Below are 12663 nucleotides of genomic sequence, written 5' to 3' on the forward strand. Positions count from 1 at the left end.
TTCTTTTTTTTGTTCGTGCGTATATTTTTGTTCATTTGCCTTCAACTCCCTTAAAAATTTCAAAGATTATAATTGTTCAGGAAATAATGTTTAAAACCTCTTTAAGGTAAGAGAGTCCACTTGTTTTGCCATTGTAGTAGAATTTGAATCATGACTATATCTTGCCATTATCGCACTGAAAAAGTGAGCATATAATAAGAACAACATCTGTCATTTGGCAATTCCATTTCTTTTATTTGAAACTTCATATACCATTTGAAAATAATGCTTACATTCATAATATATCTTGCTAATTATAATATAGACAGAGTCATTAGAGAGATTATGACAAATAATCATTATACTAAAATATAATCATCCATGAGGACAAATAATCAGCATATTAAAACTGCATTGTCGATATCCATGCATAAGCTTATTAGAGAAATTAATTAGATGTTCATGTTTAATTCTACCGGAGATTGGAAAGTGCTGTCATGTATTGCTCGATACCTGCCAGCAGATACTTAACTGCGCGTTAGATACACCAAACTTCTCATGGAGTTGGATGAGGAACGAAGTCAATTGTTGGAGTTTTCTACAATTATGGGCGTAGAGGAGAATCCCTAAATTTAGTCATTCAATACCCGTAACAAATACCGTATTTCAGCTCTGGTGGTCCTTGTTAAATGTCGGAATCCAACCACAATACATGAGATATGTTGATACGTGAGGGTCATGGGTTTGATGCCCTACATGGAACGTGTTGATTGCTTGCTTCTATCAGTACTCTCCATGTACTTGTTTTATAAAAGACCTCCAATGGCAAACTTCAAAATTACAATGTTAAGCTTGCGCTAGTGCACTTGCCCTTCTTTTTTTTTTGGGTTAAAGTGGATGCATTAAATTATACTAAAATTGAATAGACATTGTCATGAGAATCAAAATATAAAATATTTCAAAATTGAAGATTAGGCATTAAAATCCATAACGTTGATGATATATGGTCAGCCATATAAAATGCTATTTTATAATATTATTAGCCTCGCTGTAATCATATGAAACATTAAAGGTCCATTTGGTTGAGAGTAATCTGACATGAAAAAATGGAGCCTTGGTCCCTCGTAACAAGACCCAAAAGTTATTAACTCCTAAATGTAGAACATACGATCCATTAGTGTATTGCTAGTGATTAGGTCTGCGTCTAGGCCTGAAAAAGAAACTAGTTTTAAATCATATGGCTACGATTAATTCTATGATAGAGTAGAAAGACTGGTCCTATTAATAAACTCATGACGCATTGATGTACGCCAACGATTCGCCTCGACTGGCTATATTCAAAAAGATCTAGTTTAGCTAGCGACCAATTCGATTAGTTAGGTTTAGAAGAAATTAATTTCTGACGTGTGAATAATGATCAGTCCTATTGGCTAAATTCGAATCATAGTCAAATTAAAGAGATTTCATAATTTTCACAATATCTAATTTTTCATACGTAATATACATATTTTTATAAACAATATCAATCTAAATTTTATATTTTATATCTAGAAATGGGAAAGTTTTTTCTTTTATCTTGGCTTTGCCAGGTCAATTGTTTCATCTTGTCTTTTTTAGGTTGGCCTTGAGAGCTTGGCCTTGGGCTTCGCACATTGATCTTAATCTTCACTTCAGCCTTGACTGTCACCTTGGTCTTAGCATTCACCTCAACCTTGGCAACTTATAGGTCTACCAAGTTGCCATAAAGAAGAGCAGAATGCTGTACGAGAGTTTTGAGCTATAGAAGCTCTTTTTTTGAGAGTATATCTTTTTTTGTATCCCTCGGCTCTATTTATATGGACGAGGGAGCATGGATCTATTATAATTTAGAGGTAGTAATTAAAGAATTGCTATAATCTCTTTTCTTATCTCAATCTACTAAGAATTCAAATATGCCATAATCTCATTCTTTATCCAGATCCTCTTAATGGTAGAGCAGTAATTGCCCATAATTCAAATCCATTTGAAATTGCTCGCCATGTGTCCATCGTAATAGGTAGGTTGATTTTATGTCATATCAGGGTTCACCATGAAATGGAGAATACATTTCTCTTTTGAGTTTGCATGAGGAAATTCGGGACTCAAAAGTAGACTCTAACACTTCTAAATTTCAAAATCCATTGGTAGGCATAAGGGAACTAAAAATCTAAGCTATACTTAGTTCATGAATAATTTGAAGGGTAATAACACCCTATATTTTATCCTGATTTGTAAATACCCCCATATATCTTCAATTTAAGCGATGTCAACCCTATACTTTGTAAGTTGTTGTAGTGTCCCCTATTGACCTTTTAATTTTGGTGAAAATTTACCATCAGTGATGTGTGGCATATTATTTGGAGTTAGATGGCTAATATGATTTTATTGGGTTCTTTTAAAATAGAATAAAATCTGATGTGCACTTAAATAGTCTAATGACTAAAATATCAAGCTCTAATCTTAAACTTCATCTTTTTTTTTCCGATCCTCCCAACCTTAACTTTATCCTTTTTCCCTATCCCTCCTCTCTACGATGGCCGGCAGCCCTCCGACCACCACTAGCAAAGAAATGGAGAGGGGACATAGAGTTCACTAAATGCATCCTCCACCTCTGATTTTTGGCTTGCTTCTTGTAAGAAATCTGCAACACCTTTACTCTCGCGGCATCTGAAGCCCATGGACTCAGAACTCAAGCACATGCTTGCAGGGACCTTGATACACAACATGGCCATCTGAAAGAAGTATTATGTGTTCAAAGAGGTTGTAGGTCTCTGATGCTGGTTGAAGCAGAGAAATGACGGCTATTTCGGCAAGAATGTGAATGGATTGCCCAAGCGAGATCATGATCCCGAAAATTGTGAACCTGTTCAGGCCTGTGGATATTTCATCCTGGTCCGACGATCACTCCTGTATCATAAGTTGAAGACCCAGAGGGCCAGATCAGATCAACTTCCTAAAAGATCACATGATCTTGGAGGTTGGATTTGGCAGTTCGTCTACTTATCATGACATATTTCTTTTGTCCTCCTCAAATGCCTCTCAGCATTTCATCTCGTACCATGGTATCAGCAGACACTTTTAAGGTTCGGTGAGTACATTTATAACTAAGGTTTTTTTTTTTCTTACAAGAATGTCTTCCCACCAGAGATGGAGGATGCATCAGGGCCGGCAAAATATGATCATTTCTATCAATTTGATCCATGTTCCACTCATCATAAATATATTTAGGTTTAAACTAAATAGATTTCGATCATAAACAGATCGACTCATTTAACTAATTTAATATTTGAATCGAATTTGAATTTTAGATATGTAATCCATTTAACCTATTTAATATTCAGATTGGATTGAGTTAGATAATCTTTTTAACCTATTTAACCTATTTAAAATCTATTTATCTATTTTTGACCTATTTAATTTGATCTGTTTAATTTATTTAACCCTTTTAAGATTTATTTAACCTATTTAAAATTTACTTAATTTATTTCTGACCCATTTAACTTAATCTATTTAACCTGTTTAACCTATTTAACTCATTTTATCTAATTTGATCTGTTTAATAAATAGATTAAATGGATCGGATCATATTATTTGTTTAATAAACAGATTGGATTCAAGTTTGAATTTTTGACCCATTTAATAAATAAGTCAGATTTGGGTTGATAATTTTCTGATTTAATCCATATTGACCTGATCCATATCTAATCCGATTCAATTGCCACCCCTAGCATGCACTCGACAAACTTCAAGTTTTCTCTCTCTTCCTTCACCAGTGGTGTTTGGAGGGATGTCGGTGGGGGTTGTACCACCGTTGTAGGGAGGAGGGTTGGTAAAAAGGATAAAGTTAAGGTTGGGAAAAGAGATAGAGTTAGGGTTTAAGTATGTTAGTCGTTAGACTATTTTAAGCTCACACTAGATTCTATTCTATTTTAAAATAACCTAATAAAGTCACATCAACCATCTAACTTTAAATAATACACCATGTGGCACCGGCGGCGAGCTTTCCACCAAATTGGAAGGTCTGTGGGAAATATTACAATAATTTATAAAATATAGAGTTAACATTATTGAAATTGAAGATGTAGGAGGGTATTTACAAATTGAGATAAAATGCAAGGTATTATTTACTTTTTATACTAATTTTAATTCACATAATTGAATAATTTTAGATATATGTGCATTAATTCCTTGTTAATCAATCAAAACTATTCAAGTCCTTCCTCATGAATAGTTGTTACCGGTTAAAACTGATTTTCTCTGGAATTTCAAAAGCATCCATTATTATTGGAGCTTTACTTAAGAGCCCATTTTTATTTTTTTGACTGAGTAAACTCAAACAAAGCAAGTGAGCTTCATTTAGATTTATTAACACTTATGTAAGCACAAAAGGGAGGCATAGTTTTCACCATGCATAGGACTTTAGCCATCCGACTTGCCATCACAAGGATGTAAGAGGAATTACAATCAATTTACAGGCCAATCTATTTAAAAGCTTATAGTATATTTATATACTCTTCTTACCTAGTCGAATCCAATTATATCAACAATGATAGCATTGGAAACCAATAGCATGCTTATATAGCCCTATCAGAGCTGTTCAGATTCACATTTGATTCGAAAACCTTGTTCAGTCAATCTCTTTTTTTTTTTTAATTGTTCAACTAATTTCATTACTAGTTTTTTCTGCTGTGTTTGTGATTAATTTAGTTAGTTTATGGATCTTGACATTGGATCTATATTTTATCCAAGATAATTATGGATATAGCAACTAATCTGGCCTGTAATCCGATTATCTAACTGATTTTGCTGGCCCAATCTAAGAATCCAATGAAATTTCAGTCCATTTATTCAAACAGACTCTAAGATGATGGAAGCTTGGATAAATAGCGGATTGAGAGGATGATGAAACTAGCTGTCTTGTATCAATACAATACTCTCCTGTCAAAAGTGGCTAGGAATTGGTGAAATATGATACATAACACATACTTGCCCATGTCAAGTGTTGATGTTAGCTAAGTAAACCCCTTTCTATGACAAAAGCATTCCAAATCACGATTGATGGTAATACGTTGATAAATGCAAGGCTTGTATAGCAGTATTTTCCCGTATTTTTCTTCCTCGTGACTTTATATTTGTCATGGTCTTGCTTTCATGGATGATAGTCCTCAAACCAACCGCCGCATGGTTTCTCTTCAACATATTTTGCAGTCAAACGTTAGTTAAATGGCCAACATCTATATCAAGAGTTCCTACTTTCAACAGTTATGCGCATAGAATGTGTTGTCATACAGTTTAAATGTATATAAATCTCCTAAGCATTACTATATATTTCACTTGGGATCGAGATTGCAAAGCGAGAAATCCACTACATCCCCCCTAATGCAGCAAGACTTCGATTGAGCGCTGACTTGCTGGATCTGGATACCATCTAGGATCCAAAATGCTAGAGAGAGCCTGTAAAAAAAATCCGCACAATTGAAGATATTTTGGTGGGAGATTCTTCGATACCTAAGTTAGTCGGAGCTCAAAAATAATAGATAAGAGAAGAGTGGAGAGAAAATATGATTATTATTATTTTTTTTTTTTGAAAGTACCCGCTTCTTCCTTCTATTTTTTCTTATCGAGGATCCTCTTTATCCCTCATTTATAAGGAGATGAAGGCATAGATTTTTAGTCCGAATCTATAGGTTGTTAGATCTGATTTTTTGGACTATTGAGCCACGTTCTAAAAGTTTGTTAGAGAGGAGAATCCGTCTACTAATTTTTGAATCAAGACTGTTAGCTGTAGATGTTCATTATGAATTTCATCTGTGGCTAATTGAGTTAGCGGTGTGAAATGGGCATGGTTCGAGATCTCAGACCCACATTCAATGCCATTTTGTCAAGTTGCTTTGGATACAAAGGAGTAGTCCTGGTCGCAGGTTGTCTCTATGACACCTGCCCTGATGGGATGGTGGGTGATATGTATATAGTTTGTAGGTTGCTGGCTGTCAAACTTCTTGCGGCAGCCGAGCATCCGAAAGTTCGCAGCAGAGAACATTTATGCGGTGTGGTTTATTAAGTTCTGCTTCTATCAGACGTTAATCACGGACCCCGTCGCTTTATAAAACCCGGCCATAGTGTTAGGACCCCGTCGCGTTTTAATAGTCCTATATGGAAGGTTTAATTGAAATTAAATGCATAAATGTATCGGATGCCGTGGTACCGGTTTGTCGGGGTGCCCAGCTGCTGAGCTTTAGTGGTGTGGGCACATGACCCGAGCGGGGGTCTCTAAAGGGGGAGCATCCCCTTTCCTGGAAGTGGCATAGCCACTTGACATCCTAGTAGAGGCTTAATTTATATTTTTTGGTTCCATGGCTTTGTCCTCCATTTGCCTCTGGTTGGGAGTAAAGGTTGCAGGTCAGGATCTTAAAGCCAATCATATTTGGGTTGAAGGCGATTCAGCTGCGGTAATTTTATGGTAATCTGATGTTAATTTTGACCATCATATGCACATCCCTCTTCTTAAAGATTTATGGGACTCAGAGAATATCTTGTGCTTCATTTACGGTTGCTCATGTTTATTATGAAGCAAATTAGCTGGCTGACCACATAGCTCGGAGGATTCTTGTTGCGGTCAATCCCCTCGTCGTCTGATCATCGAAAACGAGCGTCTGCAAGAAGAAAGTCCACACTGACCGGAGACGACTCCGACGGTCAAGTCAGAGAGGTGACTGGACAACAGTGAAATGAAGACAGAGAGCTCAATCGAGAGAGAGTGAGAAAAGGAGCAAGCCTGAGAGTTTTGTTGGAGAAGGACTCCTCGCACTGTTGCCTTCCCCGATATATATAGTGGAGCGGGGTATGGCGCCGTCATTAATGGCACGGATAATTGAGGAATTGTCAACTCACTGCAGAACGTCAGAGTCGCTGTAAAGATGTCAACTCGCCGTGGGGCCGTCAAATCACTAGGGTTGACCATCCCATAGGCGGGATAATGCCGCTAGGCGGTAGCGCCGCTGTCAGGACTGACAGCCTCTGGCGGTAGTACGGCACCTGGAGGAGCCGTCCGACCTTGGGTCAGTGGCCAGCCGAGGGGCGCTAGGTAGAGCTTCGGACTCCTCCTGTGGTCAGTCGGATACGTCGGGGGAGTCGGGCACCGGATCCCCTGGTGCAGTCGGTCGGCAGGGCAGAAAAGGTCTGCCCGACCGACATACCTTCGGCCGGTCGGTCGGTTTCAGTCGGTCGGTCGATCGGTCGGTCGGTCGGTCGACCGGTCAGTCGGTCGACCGGTCAGTCGGTATATCCCAACAGTTGCCCCCCTCACTCCTGAGCCTGACGTCGCATTACCCCGTGTCACCACGCAGGCGAAAGGAGTGGATTCCTTGCCACGTCCTGGATCGAGTTTGCCGATCTCACCGACAGATGGTCCGGTCAGGTCGATGTCAGACATCCCGTTGTTTGATGATGGGACGTCAAACAATCCGGTGCTAGGCGATTGGGTGGCGGACGATTCGGTGTCAGGAGATCGGGTGCCGGACGATTCGGTGTCAGGCGATCGGGTGTCCGGCGCCTTTTGGGGAACGCAAACCGTCGCCCAGCACCGGTTCTGGGGGCGCGGGGCACTGTCAGGTGTCCCATCGGGAACGCGAATCGACGTGGGCGATTTAATTCTGAACCGCGGCCCTTTCGCCACGTGTCGAAGGTTGTTGGGGCCGGCGTCTTTCGCATTAAAAGGAGGTGGTGCGGTCTTCCCGGGATGGGCGCGCCGAACCACCGGGTCGAAAAAGGGGGGCCCGGATGTCACCACGCGTCGCCCATTCGAGGAATCTCGGTCGGCGCGGCATCATCTCGGCCGTCGAACGGCCCTATATATATATAGGGCCACTTGTGCCTGAAGCCCCATTCTTGACGATTCGCTGCGGAGACTCTGCCCAAGTGGTTCTTCCGTCGTCGCCAGCGGCTGCCCCTTCTCCCACTCTCGCAAAGGTCCACCTGGGGTTCGTGATCCTTCCCGTTTTGCCGTAGTTTTCCTTTAAATCTCCCTTTTTTCTTCTCCTTCTTCTTTGGTCTCGCCTTTCTCTTGGTTCTGGTGCGATGGCCGGAAACTCATCTCAGGGGGCTCGATCGGAAAATCCGACCGATGACCCCCGGTCGACTCCGAAAGTTGAGGTTTCCTCGCTTTCGGGGCCGAACGTTGATCGGCTTCGGGATCAGTATCGTATCCCGAAGCAGTTCCAACTTTCCGCCCCCGGGGTCGGCGGTCGGGTTAACAACTCTCCGTCGGGCCAGGTGGCGCTGTACGTCGAAGATCTTCGTGCGGGTCTTCGGCTTTCGATTCCGGAGTTCGTCCGGAACTTGCTGGATTATTACGGACTTTGTCCGGCGCAACTGGCGCCGAATTCTATCCGGCTAATAATCAGCTTCGCCTTGTTGTGTCAGCTTCTGCCGACCAACCCTCGTATCTCTCTCTTTCGGGCATTTTTTGTCCTCCGACCCCACCCTAAGGCCCGAGGGTGGTGGCTCTTCAACCCTCGGAAGGGTCTTTCCTTCATCACTGGCCTTCCATCGTCCATCCACGGGTGGAAGAACCAGTTTTTTTTTGTTTCATCTTCTTCTCCCTGGGGCTTCCCTTCTCACTGGGGCATGCCCCGAACCGAGGCGAACGAGAACAGCCGGGTGGAGGCGGACGACCGGGAGGACTTCCACCGACTCAAGGACATGTCGGTCCCGAAGCAAAGGGAGCTTGTTACCGAACAAGCCCTCTATGATGCTGGCCTGAGCTTGGTCCCCCGTCTAGGTATCGCCCGATCCCTCGGTTGTCTTTTCATTTGGCCTTCGTTCTTGCGCCTATATTAATATTTCTGTCGGTATCGCAGGGACACCTCCGAGGATGAGGCCGACCGATGCCGAAATCCGACAGTATGCGGCGAGTAAGAGGCCGGCATCGGGGGTCGGACCTTCGCGACCGTCGAAGAAACCCTCCACAGCGAGGCCGACCGTCGAGGCATCGGCGACCGACCAGTCGGAGCCGGTGATAGCACTCGCGGCTCCGACGGTGCAACCGGAGGAGCGGCAGGCGGAGGAAGCAGCTGAAGGGACGTCGGCGGCTTCGCCGGCGGGTGTGGCGTCGGATGCCGTTCGGGAACCCGAACACTATCCGACGGCATCTGCAGCTGCAACGGGGGGTGCCGCATCAAACTCGAGCATCCCCTCCTTACCGGATCCACTGGCCGGGGTGGCCGATCGGGGGAAAGCCCCGATGAATCCCGCTGACGACACAAGGTCGGGGAGCCGCACTGTGCCGCCCAGCGCTCAGTTCTCCGAAGGAGTGTCGGCGCTGGCCGACCACAACCTGGCCAGGAGGTTTTGCCAGGGGATCCTCCTCCCTGCCGACGTGGAGGTGCTGAGGTCTCGGCAAGTGACCGAGATGCTATCTTCGTTTTACCTGACCATGGTCGGGGTAAGTTCTACTTCGCCTCCCTTTTCCTTAGTGTCTTCATTATTTCATTTTCCTGACGTAGTGCCCGCATTCGCAGCTGATCTATACCATGTCCGAACTTGAAGCCGGGTATCGGAGGTTCGAGAACGTCCGGGCGGCTTGGAAGGACAGGGCGGCGACGGCCGAAGCCGATCGGGCAATGCTGGTCGAACACCTGAAGCAGTCGACCGATCGGGAGGCGAAGTTGGTGGACGAGGTCTCTCGTCTCGGGTCCGAGCTTAAGTCGGCCCGAAAAGAAGCCAAATGCAAGGGTCTGTCTGCGATGCGAGCGGGACGGCGTCGCCGCCGAACTCGAGGGCGACCGTGAGCAGCTCCGGATCAGCCTGGAGAAGCTCGCCAAGGCTGAGGAGGACCTGTCGATCGCCCAGGCCGACGCCGACATAGCGAAGGCGGAGGTGGAGTCGGCGAAGGACTCTCTCGGCCGGGCGGAAGCGGAAGCAAGGTCGGCGAAGGAGTTGGCGAGTCGGGTGGTGGACGACTTTCGCGGCACCGAACAGTACCGAGAGGAGCTATTGGAGTTCGGCTTCGCGTCGTACCGGGTGGGGTACGAGGATGGTCGGGACGCGATTCAAGCTCTGTACCCGGAGCTGGATCTCAGCGGCATCGTCCCGCCGGGAGTCGAGGACCAAGCCACGGAAGAGATGGCCGACCCGTCGTCGAGGGGCGTCGCCGTGGCGGGGGAGGCCGTCCAGGGACATATTGTCGAAGGGGAGACGGCCGCGACCTCCGCCCCGACCGTGACTCATGATCCGGCATCGACCGCCAGTCCATCGCCGACCGACGATCCTGTTTCGGTCGTCGACCCAGTGCCGATCGCGGTGGACACGCCGGTCATCCCCGAGCTTCCGTCGGTCGAGGAGATTGACTCGGAAGGATGATCGTGGCCTCGTCCTCTTTTATCATTTTTGTTTTTCTCAGAATACTTTGTAACCGAGCTTCGGTCCAATTTTGTAAAGCCTATTTTGATCTTTAATGAAGTCAAAGTCTTGGTCTTAAACTTTTTTCCTTTGCCTGTTTTCCTCTCTTTTTTTTTTTTTTCATGTGTTGTAGAATGTGTCCACACACGTAAGTCGCTAACCCATATAGATCGGTTAGGATGTTCGACAACTTGTGCCACCACGAAGGTAGAACTAGTCCCGACTTTGGATCGGCCTTCAATGGTCGAGGTCATAAGTCGGGCGTCCTTCCCCCGATCGTTAGTCGGGCATCCTTCCCCCGACCGTTAGTCGGGCGCGTTCGTCGAGTCGAAAGCCGACCGACCGCCGGATAAAAGCTTGGCAGTCGGGTCTCTTCCGACGCGTTCAGTCGAATGTCGTCCGGTGTGTTTAGTCGGAGAAACGATGATAAGCCGGATCCCGATACCCTTGTGTCGGGTATTTATACTGCGCCTCATGATATACGATGGTAATCCTAATATCTTCCGGTCGGCCGTAGCTCGGTCGACTGAGGTTGCATTTTGTGATAGACGGTGGTAAGCCGAATATCCTTCGACCCACCGTAGCTCGGTCGGTAAGTCGCAAGGGTTGTCGCGTAGGCATTTCGTCTTTCTTTGGTCGGGGCTCAACCGGTAGGTCAACCGATGGTCTGGCCCAAAAGTTCGACCGTAGGAGTGTCTACTCCCATCACCGCGGATGGCCCTTGTGAGCGCCCGATACATCATCGGCGGTCGGGCCGTCGGTTTCACGCGGATATCGAGTCCGAGTCGGGATGTCGGGACTCGACCTTCTTGGTGAGCGCCGATCGTCAGTCGAAGAGCTAAAACTCTGAAATTTCAATCTGGATTTGTATTCCGAATGAACAAATACAAAGTTTATTGGTGATACAACTTCAGGTTGTCGACGTTCCAGGTCCGGGGAATGGGTTTCCCCTCCAGAGTCTCCAGTCGGTAAGCCCTTGGTCCATAGGTGTCTGCTACCATGTAGGGCCCTTCCCAGTTCGGAGCCAGCTTCCCTTGGTCCAGGGGCTTTGAGACTTCTGCCTTTCTCAGGACTAAGTCCTCTGGCCTGAAAAGCTTTGGCTTGACCTTGGCGTTGTAATATCGGGCCACCCTCTGTCGGTATGAAGCCATGCGAAGTTGGGCCTGGTTTCGTAGTTCGGGGAGGAGATCAAGGTCGGCTCTTCGGCAGTCAGAGTTGTCCGGCTCTTGATACTGCTCGACCCTGGTAGATGGCAGCCCAATCTCGAGTGGTATCATCGCTTCCGTCCCATAGGCCAAATTGAAAGGCGACTCCCCGGTCGGAACACGGGGGGTCGTTCGGTAAGCCCACAGAACGGAGTCCAGCTCGTCGACCCACAGGCCTTTGGCTTCATTCAGTCGGGTTTTGAGCCCGTGTAGTATGTCCGGTTGGTCACCTCGACTTCGCCATTGGACTGCGGGTGTCCGACTGAAGTCAGTCGGTGTGTGATGTGAAACTTCGCGCAGAAGTCTCTGAAGTCTTGGTTGTCGAATTGCCGCCCATTATCGGTGATAATGGTATGCGGCAATCCGAACCTGAAGATGATGGATTTTTGGACAAAGTCCTCCATCTTCCGTTCGGTAATCTGCGTCAGGGGCTCGGCCTCCACCCACTTGGTGAAGTAGTCGATGGCGACGACTATGAACTTTCTTTGATCCGATGCTGGAGGGAAAGGACCGAGAATGTCGACCCCCCACTGAGCGAAGGGCCATGGAGCGACAATAGGAGCGATTTGGCTGGCCGGTCGGTGCTGTACATTGACGTACTTCTGGCATGGTTCACACCTCCGGACCAACTCAGCCGCATCCTTTTTCATGGTGGGCCAGTAGTAGCCTTGTCGCAGAACTTTGTAGGCCAGGGATTTGCCCCCCAAGTGACTCCCGCAGATTTCTTCGTGCACTTCTCGGAGAGCATAATCTACGTCGGTCGGTCCCAAACACCTGAGCAAGGGAAGGGAGAATGACCTTTTGTAGAGTCGTCCATCCATGATCACGTATTGGGAGGCCGACCATCGAAGCCGCCTGGCCTCCATGGGGTCTTCAGGGCTGATCCCGTCGGTCAGGTACCGAACAATCGATCCATCCAGCTTGGTTCGGCCGTCACTTGTAGCACCTCGTCAGCCTTGTCGATGCTTGGTTGCTCGAGATTCTCCACGAATGTCTGGCCCAAAGAGTTGAAAGTCGAGGTCGCCAGCCTGGAGAGTGCGTCGGCCCGGGCGTTCTCCGACCT

The sequence above is a fragment of the Elaeis guineensis genome, chromosome 1 (assembly GCF_000442705.2).
Source record: "Elaeis guineensis isolate ETL-2024a chromosome 1, EG11, whole genome shotgun sequence".
Lineage (NCBI taxonomy): Eukaryota > Viridiplantae > Streptophyta > Magnoliopsida > Arecales > Arecaceae > Elaeis > Elaeis guineensis.